The 16,770-nt window shown below is 40.2% G+C and overlaps 1 protein-coding gene and 1 long non-coding RNA gene across 4 annotated transcripts in view; one reads left to right on the forward strand and one right to left on the reverse strand.

Annotated features, from left to right (window-relative positions):
- The window catches only part of LOC6043689 (CUGBP Elav-like family member 4), a 1,125,149-nt gene that overhangs the window by 42,377 nt on the left and 1,066,002 nt on the right, over positions 1–16,770 (forward strand). The gene's annotated exons all lie outside the window — the stretch shown is intronic.
- On the reverse strand, positions 9,107–9,460 carry LOC119770139. Of its 2 annotated transcripts, XR_005278674.1 has the most exons (3): positions 9,425–9,460; positions 9,273–9,348; positions 9,107–9,204 (listed from the first exon to the last, which is right to left on the reverse strand). It is a non-coding gene; the product is annotated as an uncharacterized LOC119770139 (long non-coding RNA). The 2 variants fall into 2 exon arrangements; XR_005278673.1 differs by having other exon boundaries at positions 9,273–9,438.

Consider the following 16,770-nt stretch of genomic DNA (forward strand, 5'->3'; position numbering starts at 1 on the left):
AGTAACAATTTTGTTGAAGAAACCATATCGATTCAAACGATGAACATCACCTGCTTAATTTTTTTGTAAGGATGATAATATTTTGTTGAAAAATGAAAAATTATGCCCAATTTTAATGAAAATTAACCTAATTGTTTAATTAGAATCATAAAAAAAGAGTTGGTGATGTTCATCAATTGAATCAAAAATAAATTTCAATTAAATCCAGAAACTTTGAAAAATGACAATTTTTATTTTAACGAAATAGGCGCATATCTCTGCTTATGTGGAACCAACACTGATACATCAGATTGTTACTGATTGTTGTTCAAAAATGTTTAAAATTAAATGTATGGTATAGGATTAAAACAAAAGTAGTTTCTTCGAGAAGTTGCAAAAAGTAGAATTTTTCAGCACGAGTTGTACATTTTAGTGAACTTTTTTTGGATGAATACGATGAGTGCTTGAAAAAATACAATTTGCATTGACTTGCTGACAATTTCATTTGCAATTTCGAAAAACGATTTTTGAGGAAATTTTATGTCAAACAGCAAAAAAAACTCACCTTTCAAAACAAAAAAAAAATATTGAAAAATGTTTCTTTTCGGTACCAGTTGCTTTTTTCAGCACCCATTTCAATTTTTCAGCACTGATATTGAAAGGTATTGATTTACCATTCTGTTAGAAAGAAAAAGTAAGGCCGTTGCAAATATATTTCAAAGTTTATGTCGCCCCCCCCCCCCTTTACAGTAGGCCTGAAAAATCAGGGGGCAAAAAAATATTTTTTCGAAAAACTTCAAAATTTTAATGAAAATTAAAGTTCAACCGACTGAAAACCAGTAAAAATGCATTTTCCCACATTTATAATCATATTTAGCATGTTTGAACTCCTTTGAAAACATTTTTAATTTTCATGAAATACCAATGTACAGTCCAAAAAAAAAATTTTTTTTTTGGGGAAAAAGAATTCCGTCAATACCTCGATATTTTCAAAACTAATGATTGGAAAGTAACTGTACGCCTGTAAAAAGCATTTCAAAATACTTTTTTCATACAAATGTTGAAACCTAGCCCCCCCTCCCCCCTCCCCCTCGATTTTGGTCAGAGCCGAGGGACATAAACTTTGAAAAATATTTGCAACGGCCTAAGTAGTTTTAAGACGGAATTACAAAAATATTTGATGGAACCTTTTGGGTTATAAATAGCTTTTTATTGAAATAGTCAATGTTTAGCTCAAATTTGTATCTGGGCAATCCGTTGCTGTATTTTTCATGACAAATTGCACACAAAAAATAAATTTTAATGGGTCGTATACTGTCCCTGATCGCATAAATGTCCCATATGCACTTTTTTATCACTTTTGAGTTAATGATGCAGTTTAATTCAAAATCGTGTGCTCTTTCAGAAAAGCCTATAACATCAAGTTCTTTGTTCTAGGAATCAGGAGCAAATCCATTTTTTTTCGTGAAAACTTAACACGTAGCCTTATGTGTGGGACAAACTTCAAATGCTTTTTTCTCAGCATGCTGTTTTTGCACATGGGACATTTATGCGAACATGGGCAGTATTGGGGTTTCCAGCTTGAATTTTGGAGTTTATTTCAAAGCAAACTTGAATGTCTGGTAAATTTGTAGAGTTGCGCAAGATACATTCATAAGAAATTTGATAGATATGAACATGAATCTTTCGAAAAAAATCAACCTAGTCGCATGATTTAAATATTTTTTTTTTTTTTACTTCAAGCATACGCGTTGGTCACCCTAATTTGCAGCTCGCTTAATTTATCCCGAAAGCCTCAATTCCTCAGCTGAAAGGCTTCCTTAACAATGTATACCTCCGTTTCCAAACCCGTAGTTGACGTCGACTTCTCCACTGGCCAGAATCCGTCAAAACAGCATAAAGGCGACAACGCCGTCGTCGCAGCAAGAAGCCTTGAACAATTCACGAGCTGTGCAACAAATAGACAATGTGAGTCCTACTTTGCTGAATTGATCGCCATTCGCCCTAGAGTCCGTCTGGAGACTCAACCAGGTGGTGGCGGTGCAAGTGCAACTTGTTCAACACAACACCCTCTGGAAGGACGGACTGAGTGTGTGTGTGTGTGTGTGTTTGACTAGATTCTCTGGGTGACATCGTTGGACATTGTACACGGCCCTGGTCTTTGTTGGCGGCGGTCGTGGTGAAATTAAGTAAACATAGTCGGTGAATATGGTAGAGGAGGTAACCTTTGGAACACTGATTTTAGTGGGGTTGGGGGGAGGACATGTCGATAAATATTCTAGTATGAAATTTTGAATTTTGTTGGCATTTGCAGCTTGCACCTTAAAATGAACAATGTTTTCTCGCGTCTTCTCCAAAATCATCAACAATACTATCGTCTCCGTTCTATAGGTACGAAATGGAATGTGCCAGCGTAAAGTTGATAAGTAACTTGAACTAAATTGCGAAAATACACCCAAATCCCTCCATTCGACAGTACCCCCCCAAAACAGATGAGCCACTACTAAGGGTAGAAAGCTTCAGGACAGAGCACACGGCGTGCCCGGGTGAGTTTATACCAGAGCCCGAGTAAGCACGAGTGCGGCAGCAGTTGTTGATAAACTTCCAAAGTCACGTTAGGTGGAATAACAAAAATCACGTGCTTCTTGCCCTATTGTTAGCAGTGCCAGCCAGTTCCACGCTCAAACTGCTCTCCGACTGGTGTCTGGTTGATAGTGGTCGTGCCGCGCCGGGTGGTGGTGAGTGTCAGGAATGTGACTTCCGGTGTTTCTGGGTAGAGGGAGAGCAGGTTGAACTGTGCGTGAGCTTGGAGTACGTGTGCGTCGGGATTGCTAGCAGACGGCGGAGGATTTAAGGGCAAAAGGGCGAAGGGAAATTACAACGTAAACTTGGTGCACTGGTTTTTGCTTCGGAACAATCACCGGAGTCAGGTGATTCTTATTTTAGTGCCAAAGTTTACTGCCATAACTGTATCAAGTTGGTTCGGCAATTCAAGTCTTGATTTAACTCAGTTTTTATCAGACCACTATTTTAAGATTTAACCAAGATTCTACTTCTGTGAAACATTGTCAAGGTGCATTTCAACAATGTCCTTCAAGATCAAACCCTTTTTCCCTGCTGGAGGTTGCACTAACATTCTTGGAAAGCCATTTTCCATATAGACTTTTCGGTTGCTCGTTTACTCAAGCCCTTGGAAAAACTCCATCCTGAGAAAGAGCCAGAACGAGCCCCCAAAAACCTGCTGCTGTTCGGAAGTGTGCCGACTTTCAAGAGTGGAAAAGAGCAAATACCATCGTCCCTAACATTTTATTCATGTTTGAACTTATTTGCCCTCGACAAAGTACACACCTCCTCCTCCATCTCCACCCTCTTCGAGAACCTAGAACAAGGGCACACACATGAACTACAACGACAATAAATGTTCGAAAGTTGGCCAAATCTTTTGTGCCCCCCTCAACTCCGGGTTCCGGGACGTTTTTCGGCAGACCGAGGTCAACCTCGTCGTCACACTCACACACAAAAGAAGTCCTCGTGAAGAACATATGCACTCTGCACTTTTTGCCCAAGATTTGTCATTCTGCTGGAAAACCACCCGGAATCGCCGGCCGGAACGAAAGTCGGATTTTCCCCGCTGGAACAAGAAGTTCGGGGGAAGAAGTTGTTCTTTGTCGACCCTTCGTCGGAAGTGGACATCAAGCCCTGTGTCGGACGTGCTGTACTACACCGGGCCCTGATGATATGGCAACATTAATTATGGAATTAAAATGAAAGGCTGTCCCTGTCCAGAACTTGAAGGCTTCCCTTCACCCCCCTCAAGCTCCATCCGCAAGTTTCTTGATGGAATCGACCTCCGCCGACAAAGAGACAAAAGAGACTCGAGTTCAGAAACCCTATAAAGAACGAACGACCGCGCGCCAGCCGGCCCGTGTCTAGGGGCCTGGGAAATCTGGAAAGCCAAAGTTTTTCCAGGCCGGCTCGGAAATGAACACATCCAGAGACAGCTGCTGCGCTTCGGCTTCGGACGGTCACTCATATTCAACGGCCTAGGTTGGGATGGGGAGAGTTGAGGAGTTACCCCACCTCCCGTTAGTCGTTAAAGTTGGACCGTACTTGGAGCGAAATGATTCATTATTGATTAAATGACATCTTTTGTCTAAGTTTGCCAAAGTGGGTTGTTGGCGTTGCGATGTTGTCGAGTTTTAGCATTTGAGGGGGCGCTCTATTTTCAGAAAGTATGAATAATGATGAAGGTTTGAGTCACACCTGCAAACTATTTATGGTTTATTTATTTCACCTACATTCCAAATCAAGGAGGATTGATTCGATACACCATTTCAAAGTGTTGAAACTAGTTCTCTTTTAAATATCTGAATATTTGCATTTAAATTTGTTTTCCCTTATAGAATGGAACAAAACATTTAAAAAAATTTAAGTTAGCAGTAGAAACCTGTCGTGATTAGAGGATGACGATTCTCGAGATTTTCAATTTCCGAGAGTAGAATTTGAACATTTTCCGGGAATTCCTGGACCCGGAGTTTTTTTGACTATGCCAATAGTGCCAAAAATTTAAAATGAAAAGAAATAAATTTGCTTGTTTTCAATGAATTCAGTTACAATTAATTCATACTAGTTCTATGAAACGTTAATTTAAGTAGCATCATTATTTTGAGGAGCTATATAAAACCTTTTGATTTTTTTTTTTCTGAATGTGCAAATAAAATCTAACTTAATCCACCTATGTGGTTGGAGCCTTCCTCATTCACTACAAACAGTAGCTGTACACAAAATTCATTTATTTTATAGATCCTAATCTAATCTAATCTAATCTAACACAAACGCAGCCAGTCCGATGAAAGCATGCTGGAAAGTCTTGTGATTAGATTACGCCCCAAGCACTTTTCTTGTCAACATTAATAATTGCACTACATCCGAGAACACCCGAAAATGTAATACAAAAATTAAAACGGCCAGCCCTACTGCGTTGTGTTTACCGCAGAGAGGATTCTGAGAACGGATCACATTTCACAGAATCTACAGGGGAGGAAGGATGCGTGGACATACCGTACCAAACGCTCCGGATCAGTTTTGATGTGGTGTGTTTTGTGAGTGAATTTTTTTGTAAGTGTCGTGAGTTTTTGCAATTCGATCATATATAGTATGGGGGATAATAAGATAAAGAACAAGGAATAGGGTAAGGAATTATATGGAAATTTGATCATATATGGTATGGGGGAATGGTAAGATAAACAAAAATGAATAGAATAAGGAATGATATGAAGATTAAAATAAATTATATAGTGAACAAATAAATACATATAAGCAGTAAATTTAAAGATGATTCCAGGAAGCTGTAAAATGCATAACTATTTTTAAAAGTACAATCACTCCAGATGGTTCCATTGCTGATTTTTTAAGTGTCATGGGTTTATGTAATTTTATCGTATATGATTTGGAGGAAAAGTAGGAAAAAGGAAAGGGAATAGGATAAGGAATTATATATAAATATAAATAAATTATATGGAGTATAGATAAATATAGATATAGACAAATATAAGCAGTAAGTTTAAAGATGGTTCAAGTAAGCTGTAAAATGAATAATATAATTCAAAGCACAATGCTCCAAATGGTTCCATTTGCTGATTTTTTTGAAAAATACATAAGAGCAATAAATTTAAAGATGATTCCTGGAAGCTTTAAACTAAGAAACTATAATTTGTTTTCGTTAGTTGATGCAATTTGATCGTATGGTATTGGAGGATGGTAGGATTGAAAAGAATTGTATGAAGAATAATATGAAAATATAAAATCATGAAGTGAATGAATAAATCATAAAAGCAGTTCATTTAAAATGATTCCACTGTCCATGTTCGCATAAAAGCCCATATTCAAAAAAAGCAAGCTGAGAAAAACGCGTTTGAAGTTTGTCCCTCACATGTGTTACGTGTTAAGTTTTCGCACAAAAACTGGATTTCCTCCTGATTTATAGGAAAAAGTACTGAATGTTGTAGGTTTTTCTGAAAGGGACGCGATGTTGAACCAAACTTCATCAAAAACTCAAAAGCGATAAAAAATACACATGGGACATTTATGCGATCAGGGGTAGTCCAGGAAGTTGTAAAATAAAAAAACTTTAATTTAATAATAAATCAGTTCCATATGAAAGTTAAACAAACAAAAATAAATACAATAAAAGTGCCTCGACTTGGCTCATAATCGTAGTGGCCCCGCTTAACTTTCATATGGAACTGCTATTCAGCAGTATGGAAATTAAAATAAATTATATACTATAAATTTTACAAGGGTAGAGAGTACGGATGGACAAAGTAAATGCTGTTAGCCAAGCATTCAACCGATTGACGAAAAATTTCCTATCAAGTGGCTAGAAAGACTGCAACTCAGAAAAAGCAAAAAAAAAAAAACGTAGATAAATAATGTGGGATCAAGATTGCGCTGTTCCTGTATCACTGTCAGATGTGAGTGCCGTGAGTACCGTTGCGCATTATGTGAATGGTAAATTGAGTGACACACATAGAAGGGAGGAGGGAGGTCTCTTCGATCTGTCAAACTCTCGCATGTTAAACTCACAAAGCAGGGCGCCACTCTTCGGAGTTCGGAGCTGGACTCACATAAAGAGAGGCAAACACATTTCCAATCGGAAAACAGTAGGCTGTTTAGAGGGGTCACAGGCCCAAACAACCTGGAGCGAACTCACCGGAAACTTGGGCACACTAAAATACTGGCTGGTCACGTCGTCAATGATGGATGATGATGATGATGACGACGCTGCAACAGCATCTACTTGAAGAAGCCATTCACACGTCCGTCATCGTCGTACCAAAAAAACCACTCACAGCACTCTTTCTCTTTAAACTTTCACTCGGAGGGAAGAATTCTGCCGAAAAAAAAACTTTCACGCAGAACCGCCAAATAAATCGCTCGAAAAACACAATAAACCAAACTATTTTACAAAAACTTCACCATCCCGAAGTAGATCTCATCACTATCTCCCAGATTAACGATATATCTGGCCTTAAAACACCGAAAAACATCACAAAATAGTCAAACTTATTTCCGACGAAGCAAAACGCGACCGATGCCAACATGGCTGCCGAACTCTCGCCAAAATTCATTTATTTTATAGATCCGGAATAAAAAAGTATATAAAAATCACTCGAGACAGGGTTGCCAGATCTTCAATGTTTTGGACTCTTTGGAAAGGTCTTTTGATAACCTAACCAACGATGGGTCGGATGGTGGATCCGGACATAGTTTACATACATTTAAGCGAGATCCGGCTTCCAAAAAGTACATCAATATCACTTAAGTGGCCATATCTCGAGACAGAGTTGCCAGATCTTCAATGTTTTGGACTCTTTGGAAAGGTCTTTTGATAACCTAACCAACGATGGGTTGGATGGTGGATCCGGACATAGTATACATACATTTAAGTGAGATCCGGATATATGTGATAATACATTTTTATACATAACTTTTGAACTACTTACCTCAATCTGTATAAAACTCGATCTATGGGACCCTAAACCAAGTCTAATGCAACAGGTTCTAGTCAAATCGGCTCAGCCGTTTCTCACCCACGTGGTATGGCGTCGCGGTGTGCATCAAGCTTTCATGGCATGCTACGGAAAAGTTGATGCTTTTTCAGAGAAAACCGTTGATTCTGGAGACATCAGATTGTTTGCCGATGCGCCAGCTCTAGGTACAACGAATCCGTGTGCTCTCTTCGGGAAGAGTGTTCTCCAGACCATTCTCCTTAGGCCTGACCATATTAGAGGTTGGCGCGTGATTTTTCCAGACCTGTAGGAGTGTTTGAACAAAAAGTTCCAATTTCCCATAATTATTCCCATGTAAACTTTAACCCAGATGCGCGCAGCCAGTTTACGGCTGTAGCTCCCGGGACTTTACAGAGAACCCAGAACATCACCACATAACGGTAGATTAGCCTCTGAACCTTCCTAAGGCTATCCGGATATGATCTGAGGTCAAAAACTACCGACTTGTGTCTTGTTACGGCGGTAGACCCATCGGCCGTAACTTCCGGAAGTTCTTGGACCACTTTGAACATCTCAACAGGAACAATATAGTATCTGTGGATGACCTAGAGCATCACAGCATATCAAATGCCTAGTCCCCGAGACATCCTGAAGCTACGCGAGCATGACCTCTAGGTCGAAAATCGTCTACCTCATCCCTAATAACATTTTTAAACTTACAGGTTTTATCATGGTTCTGGAAACCCTCATACGGCCTCAATAGGCTTTTATGGCCTACTTAAAACCTAAAATGTTACCAGGGATACTCGTACACCCAGAACTGGGCATCGGCATACGAGAGAATAAAGAGCAAGATTCGGTAGTAAAATGGTACTGTGTGCGGACTGAGAGGATAAATCCCGAAATAACCGAGAGTACTTTACTCATGGGCTCATCTTCAAAAAAAGTTCATCAATCAAAAAAAAAAAAAGTACCGGTACCGAGACTCGAACCCAAGACCTTCGGCATATTGAACCGTGCCTATGCCGTATGGGCCACCGTGGTTCGGTGACAAAGTGGCGGTCATGTGTGCATATAAGCCACTCAATAGGATGAACTGTTCCAATGAACGAATGAACACGCGAGAGGATTATACTCTCGCAAAATAGCACTTTTCTCACGTATCTTTTCGTGAGGATTATCCTCTCGTTCTTTAACTTTGGGTGTACAGCGGTGGACACATAGGCCTTAACTTGAGGAAGTTTTGGATGACTTAGAACATCGTAAACCATGTAAATTTGGTGTAGCTCTATAGCTGACTTCATAACGTTTCCAAAAAACTATAAAATTGTATAGTTAAGATTATTTTTCATACAAAAAATAGCCCCCCAAGTAAATATTTTTTCCAGGAGTTCTACAAGAGCTCTTCAAGATTGCTACCACATAGCAGTTTGGACCGCGGTAGGATAAAATTCTCTTCAAAACTTCTTCAGGAGTTTGGAAGAGTACTTGAAGAGAGTTTTATCTTACCAAATTGCTATGCTGTAGCTATCTTGAAGAGCTCTTGTAGAACTCCTGGAAAAAAATGTTACTTGGGCCAGTTGCATATGCGAGGCCTAACTAAAATTCTAAATTTGAGATGGATTTTCGGCTTGCAGTCGTTGGAAGCAGCTCAAACACTTATTTGTGTACTTTATCCGACGTTTCGATTTTTATTAAATCATCTTCAGGGAAACTAGAAATTTGGTTTTTGGTTTTTCCGTTAATTTTTGTGTGTTTTTGTGTATTTGTATGTGTACTTACTCGTACGTAGGTGTTCGGTTGTCTTGGTTCAGTTTTGTAAAATTTGTAAAATGTCGGTTTTGTGGCGTCGAGAAAACTATGAAAATTGAATGTTTGTTCATTGGTCGATATTTTTGATCGGGAGTGTGTGGATTCGTATTGTGGAGACTTACTGCATTGGTTTGGTAATGATTTTGGGGATTCTCTTTTCGCCTAGATGTCGTTTCTAACTGTTTTTGGTCGTTATTGTTCGGAGCTCTATCGTGTGCACTTTTATCTTGTTCACTTTGATTGTGTGTTTGTGTGTTTTGGGGAATTGGAAAGGGACTCGTCTAATTTTCTGTTGGGTTACAGTTGACAGTGACATTGTTGTCATGTCTGTGTTTGTTATGAAAGGAGAATGGGCAAATTTGGTCCAAGGATGTACACAAACGGGACCAACTTTTTTCGAAAGATCTCGCCGAGACATGAAAAAAAGTCTTCTGGACCAACTCTCTAAACCCCGGGGTTCAAAAGTTACATGCTGTTGAAGTTTGAGCATTTTGGGTTAAAATGTACAAAAAATCGTATTTTTGCTATTTCTAAAATCATTCATAAAATCTCTGTTTCATTATGGATTTCGATTTTCTTGACTTCATTCGACGCGTATCAGTAAAAACTATGAGTTCTGATTTGTCATAGCATGATTGAAACATGATTTCTCTTGTTTTTATCCGTTTGAACCGTTTGTGCAAGAGGCATCCCATAGAAACAAGTTGGAACTTCAAGGTTTTGAAACCGGATCCGACCCAGACTGCTTCAGTGAGTATGGAAGGCTTCAGTGCAATGTTGTAACAATTTATTGGGATGGTCTGAGTCATCCGAGAACACCTTGGAGTTAAGACCGGTGAGTCTACTACCGTAACAAGCAAAATGTCGACCGGTTTTTGACCACGGAACATACCCGCATAGCTTCAGTGAGTGTGGTAGACTACTTTGCTAATGTGTTAGGATGTCCTGGGTCATCCAAGGACTCCCTGAAGTTATGATCTGTAGGTCTACGGCTGTTACAAGGACTCCCTGGAATGGTCCAGAACATCCCAACATAACAGCAATACAGTCTGCCATACTCACTGAATCTTTGCGGTTATGATGCGCGGTTAAAAATCATCGACCTTTTTCTTGTTACAGTGACCCAAATATCTAAACTCCAGGGAGTCCTAGGATGACCAAAGACATCCCAACACATTAACAAAGCAGTCTACCATTCTGTCTGAAGCTATGCGTGTATGTTCCGGGGTCAAAAACCGTCGACCTCTTGCTTGTTACGGCTGTAGCTCCACAGATCATAACTCCAGGGATTCCTTGGATGACCCAATGCATCCTAACACATTAGCAAAGTAGTCTACCACACTCACTGAAGCTATGCGGGTATGTTCCGTTGTCAAAACCGGTCGACATTTGGATTGTTACGGTAGTAGACCCACAGATCTTTACTCCAGGGAGTCCTAGGAGAACCCAGGACACTCCAACATATCAGCATAGTAGTCTACCATACTCACTGAAGCCATGCGGGTATGATCCGTGGTCAAAACCGCCGACATCTTGCTTGTTACGGCGGTAGACTCACCGGTCTTAACTCCAAGGAGTTCTCGGATGACTCAGACCATCCCAATAAATTGTTACAACATTGCACTGAAGCCTTCCATACTCACTGAAGCAGTCTGGGTCGGATGCGGTTTCAAAACCTTGAAGTTTCGACTTGTTTCTATGGGATGCCTCTTGCACAAACGGTTCAAACGGATAAAAAACAAGAGAAATCATGTTTCAATCATGCTAAGACATATCAGAACTCATAGTTTTTGCTGAAACGCGTCGAATGAAGTCAAGAAAATCGAAATCCATAATGAAACAGAGATTTTATGAATGATTTTAGAAATAGCAAAAATACGATTTTTTGTACATTTTAACCCAAATTGTTCAAACTTCAACAACTTGTAACTTTTGAACCCCGGGGTTTAGAGAGTTGGTCCAGAAGACTTTTTTTCATGTCTCGGCGAGATCTTTCGAAAAAAGTTGGTCTCGTTCGTGTACATCCTTGGACCAGCTCCCATACAAATTTGCCCATTCTCCTTTTAGGTTGTTTATAATGCCAGCATAAATGGGATTTAACTGTTCTGTGTCTGTACGTTTGTTAACTGTGTTTGGTGTAATTGAAATGTGAAGCATTTCGAGGATGGGCAAGGCTGATTCTATGTTGTGTCGGTCTAGAATTTTTGTGTTTTCAAAAGAAAATGTGTGGTTTTGTTGGATGCAATGGTTCAGCAGTGCTGTGCGTTCGCTAAGTGTTGTTAGTTGGGGGTCATCTTGGGGGATACCTGTTTGTCGAAGTCGTTCCAGTGTGTTGAGTGTTGATTTGTGGCCTGATATCCTGGTTCGGAGTTTGTTTGTTGTCATTCCTATGTATTGTTGGTTGCAGTCGGTGCAGGGTATGCTGTAGATAACATTTTTGTGGTCCTCCTTGTGGGTGGTGTCCTTCATTTGTGTGAACATTGTTTTGGTTGTTTTGATGTTCCTTGTGGCCAGTTTTATGTGTGGGTAGTCCTTTTTCAGCTGCTTTTTGACTTGTTCAGTCAGTGTTGGGATGTATGCTATGCTACGGTAGGTATGTTGCAGATGTTGTGTGGGTGTAGTCTGATCATTCTGGACTGGATCAACAGGGGGGTTGATACGGCGAGTGTTTCTGTGGTTGATAAGCCGGTTGCGGAGAGCTCGGGGGTAATTGTTGATTTTCAGCTGGTTGTCCATTATTTTCACCTTCTGCTGGTCGGACAGGTTTGTAGAGAAGGTGTTGATCCGGTTGATTAGATTGGTGGCAGTGTTGAGTTTTTGGTTCAAGGGTGGAGCGAGTGAAAGTCGAGGAACCGACCACTCGCGATGGGCTTTTGGTACCATTCTGTCCTGATGGTTTGGGTTTCAGTGCGAACTAGCAGCATGTCGAGATATGGTAGTCGGTAGTTGTTTTCTAGTTCGTAGGTAAATTGAAGATGTTCGTTGTACGAATTGAACACCTCCATCACGTGGTCCAGCTTGTCTGGGGGAATGGCCGTAACGATGTCGTCTACGTATTTTTTGAGGAAAGGTAGTTGGAAGTCCAGTTTATGGACGACAGATACTAGGAGGTTTTCCATCACTAGGTCTGCTACCGTGGAGGACAATGGGTTTCCCATGGCCGTGCCGAAGATCTGCTGGTAATGCTGCTCATTGAACTTGAAATAGCTCGCGTCGATGCAGAACTCGATCATCTCTAAGAAAAGGTCGAGATTGATGTTGTTGGCATGCTTCTTGATCCTCCCACCCATATATGACGTCATGGACGACTAGTAGCTTGGGTACACATGTGAAGAGCGAGACTACATCAAGTGAGATCAACACGTGTCCAGGTGGTAGTGTGACAGTGTTGATAAACTCACAGAATTCGAAAGAATCCTTGACGTTGTACTGGCTGTTGATCGATTTGCGGATCATCTGTCCAATGTACTTAGACAGGTTGTAAGATGGCGCTGTTATGTTGGGAACCACTGGTCTTAAGGGCAGTCCCTGTTTGTGCGCCTTTGGTTGACCGTATATCCTCGGGCATAACGCGCTGTTGGTTTTCAATTTGTACGTAGTTCTCAAGTCGATCAGCTTCAGTGTGTGTAGACGTTGTACGAGATTGTTGTTTAGTTTCTGGAAACGCGAGGTGGGGTCACGTGTTATGGGCTGGTATGTTTGGTCGTCCTTCAGGAGATCTAGCATTTTCTGTTTGTACTCCTCGCTGTTCATGATGACGGTTTTGTTGCCTTTGTCTGATTGTAAGACTGCTAGGTTTGGGTTTTGTTTCAGGAAAATTTTGGTTTTCTTTTCCGCAACGTCGCAAAACCGGAGGAGTGCATCTTTGCACTGTGGGCTGTTGAAGGTTCTGTGTAGATGATTTTGGATGATGTTTGTGATTGCGCAACGGTTTGTGTCTTGGCTGTTGTTGTCCGGGTTCGTTTTTAAAATGTTTTCCACATCCGAGATGAAGTGGAAGTAGACGGTCCTTGGATGGTTGGTGATGGGTAGCGCAAATTTGGGTCCCAGACTAAGCAGTGTTTCTGTTTCAGGTGGTAGACTAGTGTTAGTTCCGTTGTGGATCGCTTTTTCATTCTTCTTGGGTATGGTTTTAGTTGTATTCTCCGATTTGTCGAAAATTCTGGTGAACTTCCTTTTCGTTTTTGATGTTTGATCCTCTAGGTGTTGCTCGTAGAACGATCTTTGTCTCGCGAAGAAAGACTGGCAGATCTCTGGCGGAACGGTCGTACTAATCCGAATTGTCAGCGTATGCAGACTTTTGTTCAGCTGTTTTATGTTGTAGTATGTCTGTTTTATTTCAATGTTGAGTATCGACCTTTTGAACCGGTTTGTGCACTTTTCGATCTGCTTTGTAAACGGGTTGTTTGTTTCAATTAACGGAAAAACGCATCGGAATTGGTCATTGATATGCCTGGGGATTACTCCTTGTCTTCTGCAGCGAACTAGAAATGATTTCCGGCTGTTCATATTTCCCAATTTTTTGTTTTCTGTGGCATATTTTTTGAGCATTCCTTTAACCCGGGCTCCGAAAAGTCTGTCCATTTCTTGAAAGAAGTTAACAGACGTGTACTGTGCCATGTTGTAGTAAATGTGGCTTTTTTCGACTGTGTTTGTTAATTTGAGATGGATTTTCGTGCAAATACACAAAAACACACAAAAATTAACGGAAAAACCAAAAACCAAATTTCTAGTTTCCCTGAAGATGATTTAATAAAAATCGAAACGTCGGATAAAGTACACAAATAAGTGTTTGAGCTGCTTCCAACGACTGCAAGCCGAAAATCCATCTCAAATTAACAAACACAGTCGAAAAAAGCCACATTTAAAATTCTAAAATATTGCATTTTAATTATTTTGTTTCTAAAAATTAAGAGGTATATCTATAATCTTCTTTCTAACAGGTGATTCGATGAAGCTAGATTTATTTATCATCACACATCGCTCATACCACTAACTAAACCAGCTAATTGCACGCCATAACACTTTCAGGAGAAGATAACAGGCTTTCATCACGTGTCCTACAAATAACACAACTTTTGCTTTCCCCAAATCCGACCCCAAAACCTAGCCCCCTCGGGTCCAGCAGCCTGAAACCTGAAAAACTACTTTGATCATCTCTCCCAGGAAGAGAGTCATCGTTCCTCCCCCCGAGCCGATCCCAAGATACGGTCGCTTGATTGAACTCGTTCCAATAAAACTCTCCATCCCCCTCCTGCGCTCCAACAAACAAGCCTCCCCCTCCACCTACTCCCCACTTTTTCCTCTATCCTGCTGAAACGTTTCAATTTACGCGTCCAATTTTCTTCGCCACCGTTGTGTCTGTTTTTATTCGTCCCTCCTTCCACCCACAACATCGCCTCCACTGTGTAATTCAATCTATGTCAAGTGCCTGGTGTGTAATTTTCTCTTCGTTTAGATTTCGCTATCTTGTCACCCACCAGCAGCAGCAGCAGCAGCAGCTCCAGCCGAGTTTTCTGTTTTTCTTGGCTTTTTCCCACCCGTCGATGTCGTTGTCGTTGGTCCAAAACCACTTCTTCCTTGGACCAACAGCACCGATTGCCAACGACAACAACAACCGACGACGACGACGATTGGCCTGAATTCCCCGCTGAACACTAACCTTAATTCTGGGGCTGCTGCTTCTCCAAATTGGTTCGGATTGGCCGGGAGATGTCGCACTTATAAACAGTACAACACGTGTGGAGAATATAACACGTGGTTTTTTGGGGTGGAGGTGTCAGTGGTGCCAAAATGCAGCACCCCCACGTGTTTGGCTTTGTGGTTTGTGTAACGGATCCTCCTTAGGAAGCTTAAGGTGAAGGGGGGGTTCAGGGGGGAGGTGACTATAAACAAGTAAACTGCACTTGTGAACACAACTATTCGCTCGAAACGAAAAACTTTGGTAATCTTTGGAGTGTACTTGCGCTGGGACTCGACCGCAAAAAAAAGAGAGTGTTGGATCAACCGAGCTTCCATAAGTGTTGATTTTGCTGAGGATTATCGCCACGATTGCGATGGAGTTTTGCAGAAAAGCCATGCTTTTAGACTTTGGACAACATTTTTTTAAAATTTGGTTGGAATTTGTACCACCATATCATTTGTTCGTCCATACCAATCTTCATATAATTAAAATAAAAACAAATTTGTAACTCGGTTGTAGTAAGTCTTAAAAGTGTAACAGTTATTGACAGTGATTGCACTAAAGTCAACAGATCGGCATTTCAAAGCGACCGTCAGTGCACGCACAGGAAGTTGAAACGAACCAAACCAAGCTCTGCACTCAAGCAGCCGTCCAACACATGCTCTCTCTTCCCTTTTCTCTCAACCATGCTCTTTTTCGCTAATTCAATGATGCATGGTGACAGCAATCATTCGATTTTATTCATGGGTGATGTGATGGGTAATTTGGTAGAATTCAGAAAAATAAACTATTTTTATATAGAAAATGATACAAAAAAATGTTTTCAAACCTCAGAAAAATTATTAATCTGCAATAATCCTGAAATAGTAGTTTTTGCAATTCCGTCGTGAAACTACTTACTTTTCCTGTCATTCTTGAATGACGAAATAGCCTACTTTACTGTACCAAAAATAACAGAATCGAATAGCAACACTTTTCAAAATAAATGCTGAAAAGTTCTACTTTTCAGCACTTGTTTTGAAAAGTAACACTTTTCAAAAAAAAAATTTGATTTAAACAATTTATTGACAAAATACATGAAAATTTTACATAAAATTTCACTCAGTGTGTGTTTTTTGGAATTTCAAAAAATGTTGTATGGAACTCGTTGCAAAACTTGATTTTTTCAGCACTCTTCGTATTTATCCAACTCGGTGAACCTCGTTGGATAAATGTACGACTCGTGCTGAAAAAATCCTCTTTTTGCAACTTGTTGCATAAACTACTATTACTACACACTGAGTAAAATTTTATGTCAAATTTTCATTTTTTTGTCAATAAATCGTTTAAATCAAAAAAATGTTGAAAAGTGTTACTTTTCAGCATTTATTTTGAAAAGTGTTGCTATTCGATTCTGTTATTTTTTGGTACAGAAAAGTAGGCTATTTCGTCGTTCAGGAATGACAGAAAAAGTAAGTAGTTTGACGACGGAATTGCAAAAAGTACTTTTCCAATTCTTCCTGATTTTATGTGAGTTGGCGGAGAATTACTCTTTTATAGGTGTAATAAGACCGAGTCAACGCTTCCGCCTCTCAAGTGGTAGATCGGGGTTCAAATCCCGCTTCGGACTAACACAACTGGTGATCTTTTCCCTTCTGGATTCGATTGCTTAGTGAAGGGAAGGTAGTGCATCGTCACAAACTAGACCTTATAAAGACACCTCAGGAAGGCAAACTATGGAATATCCTTAATATGTTAACGTTAAGTTGGTTAATAAACTGTGACTGAATCCGCTTTGTAAATGCT

Source organism: Culex quinquefasciatus, chromosome 3, assembly GCF_015732765.1.
Source record: "Culex quinquefasciatus strain JHB chromosome 3, VPISU_Cqui_1.0_pri_paternal, whole genome shotgun sequence".
Lineage (NCBI taxonomy): Eukaryota > Metazoa > Arthropoda > Insecta > Diptera > Culicidae > Culex > Culex quinquefasciatus.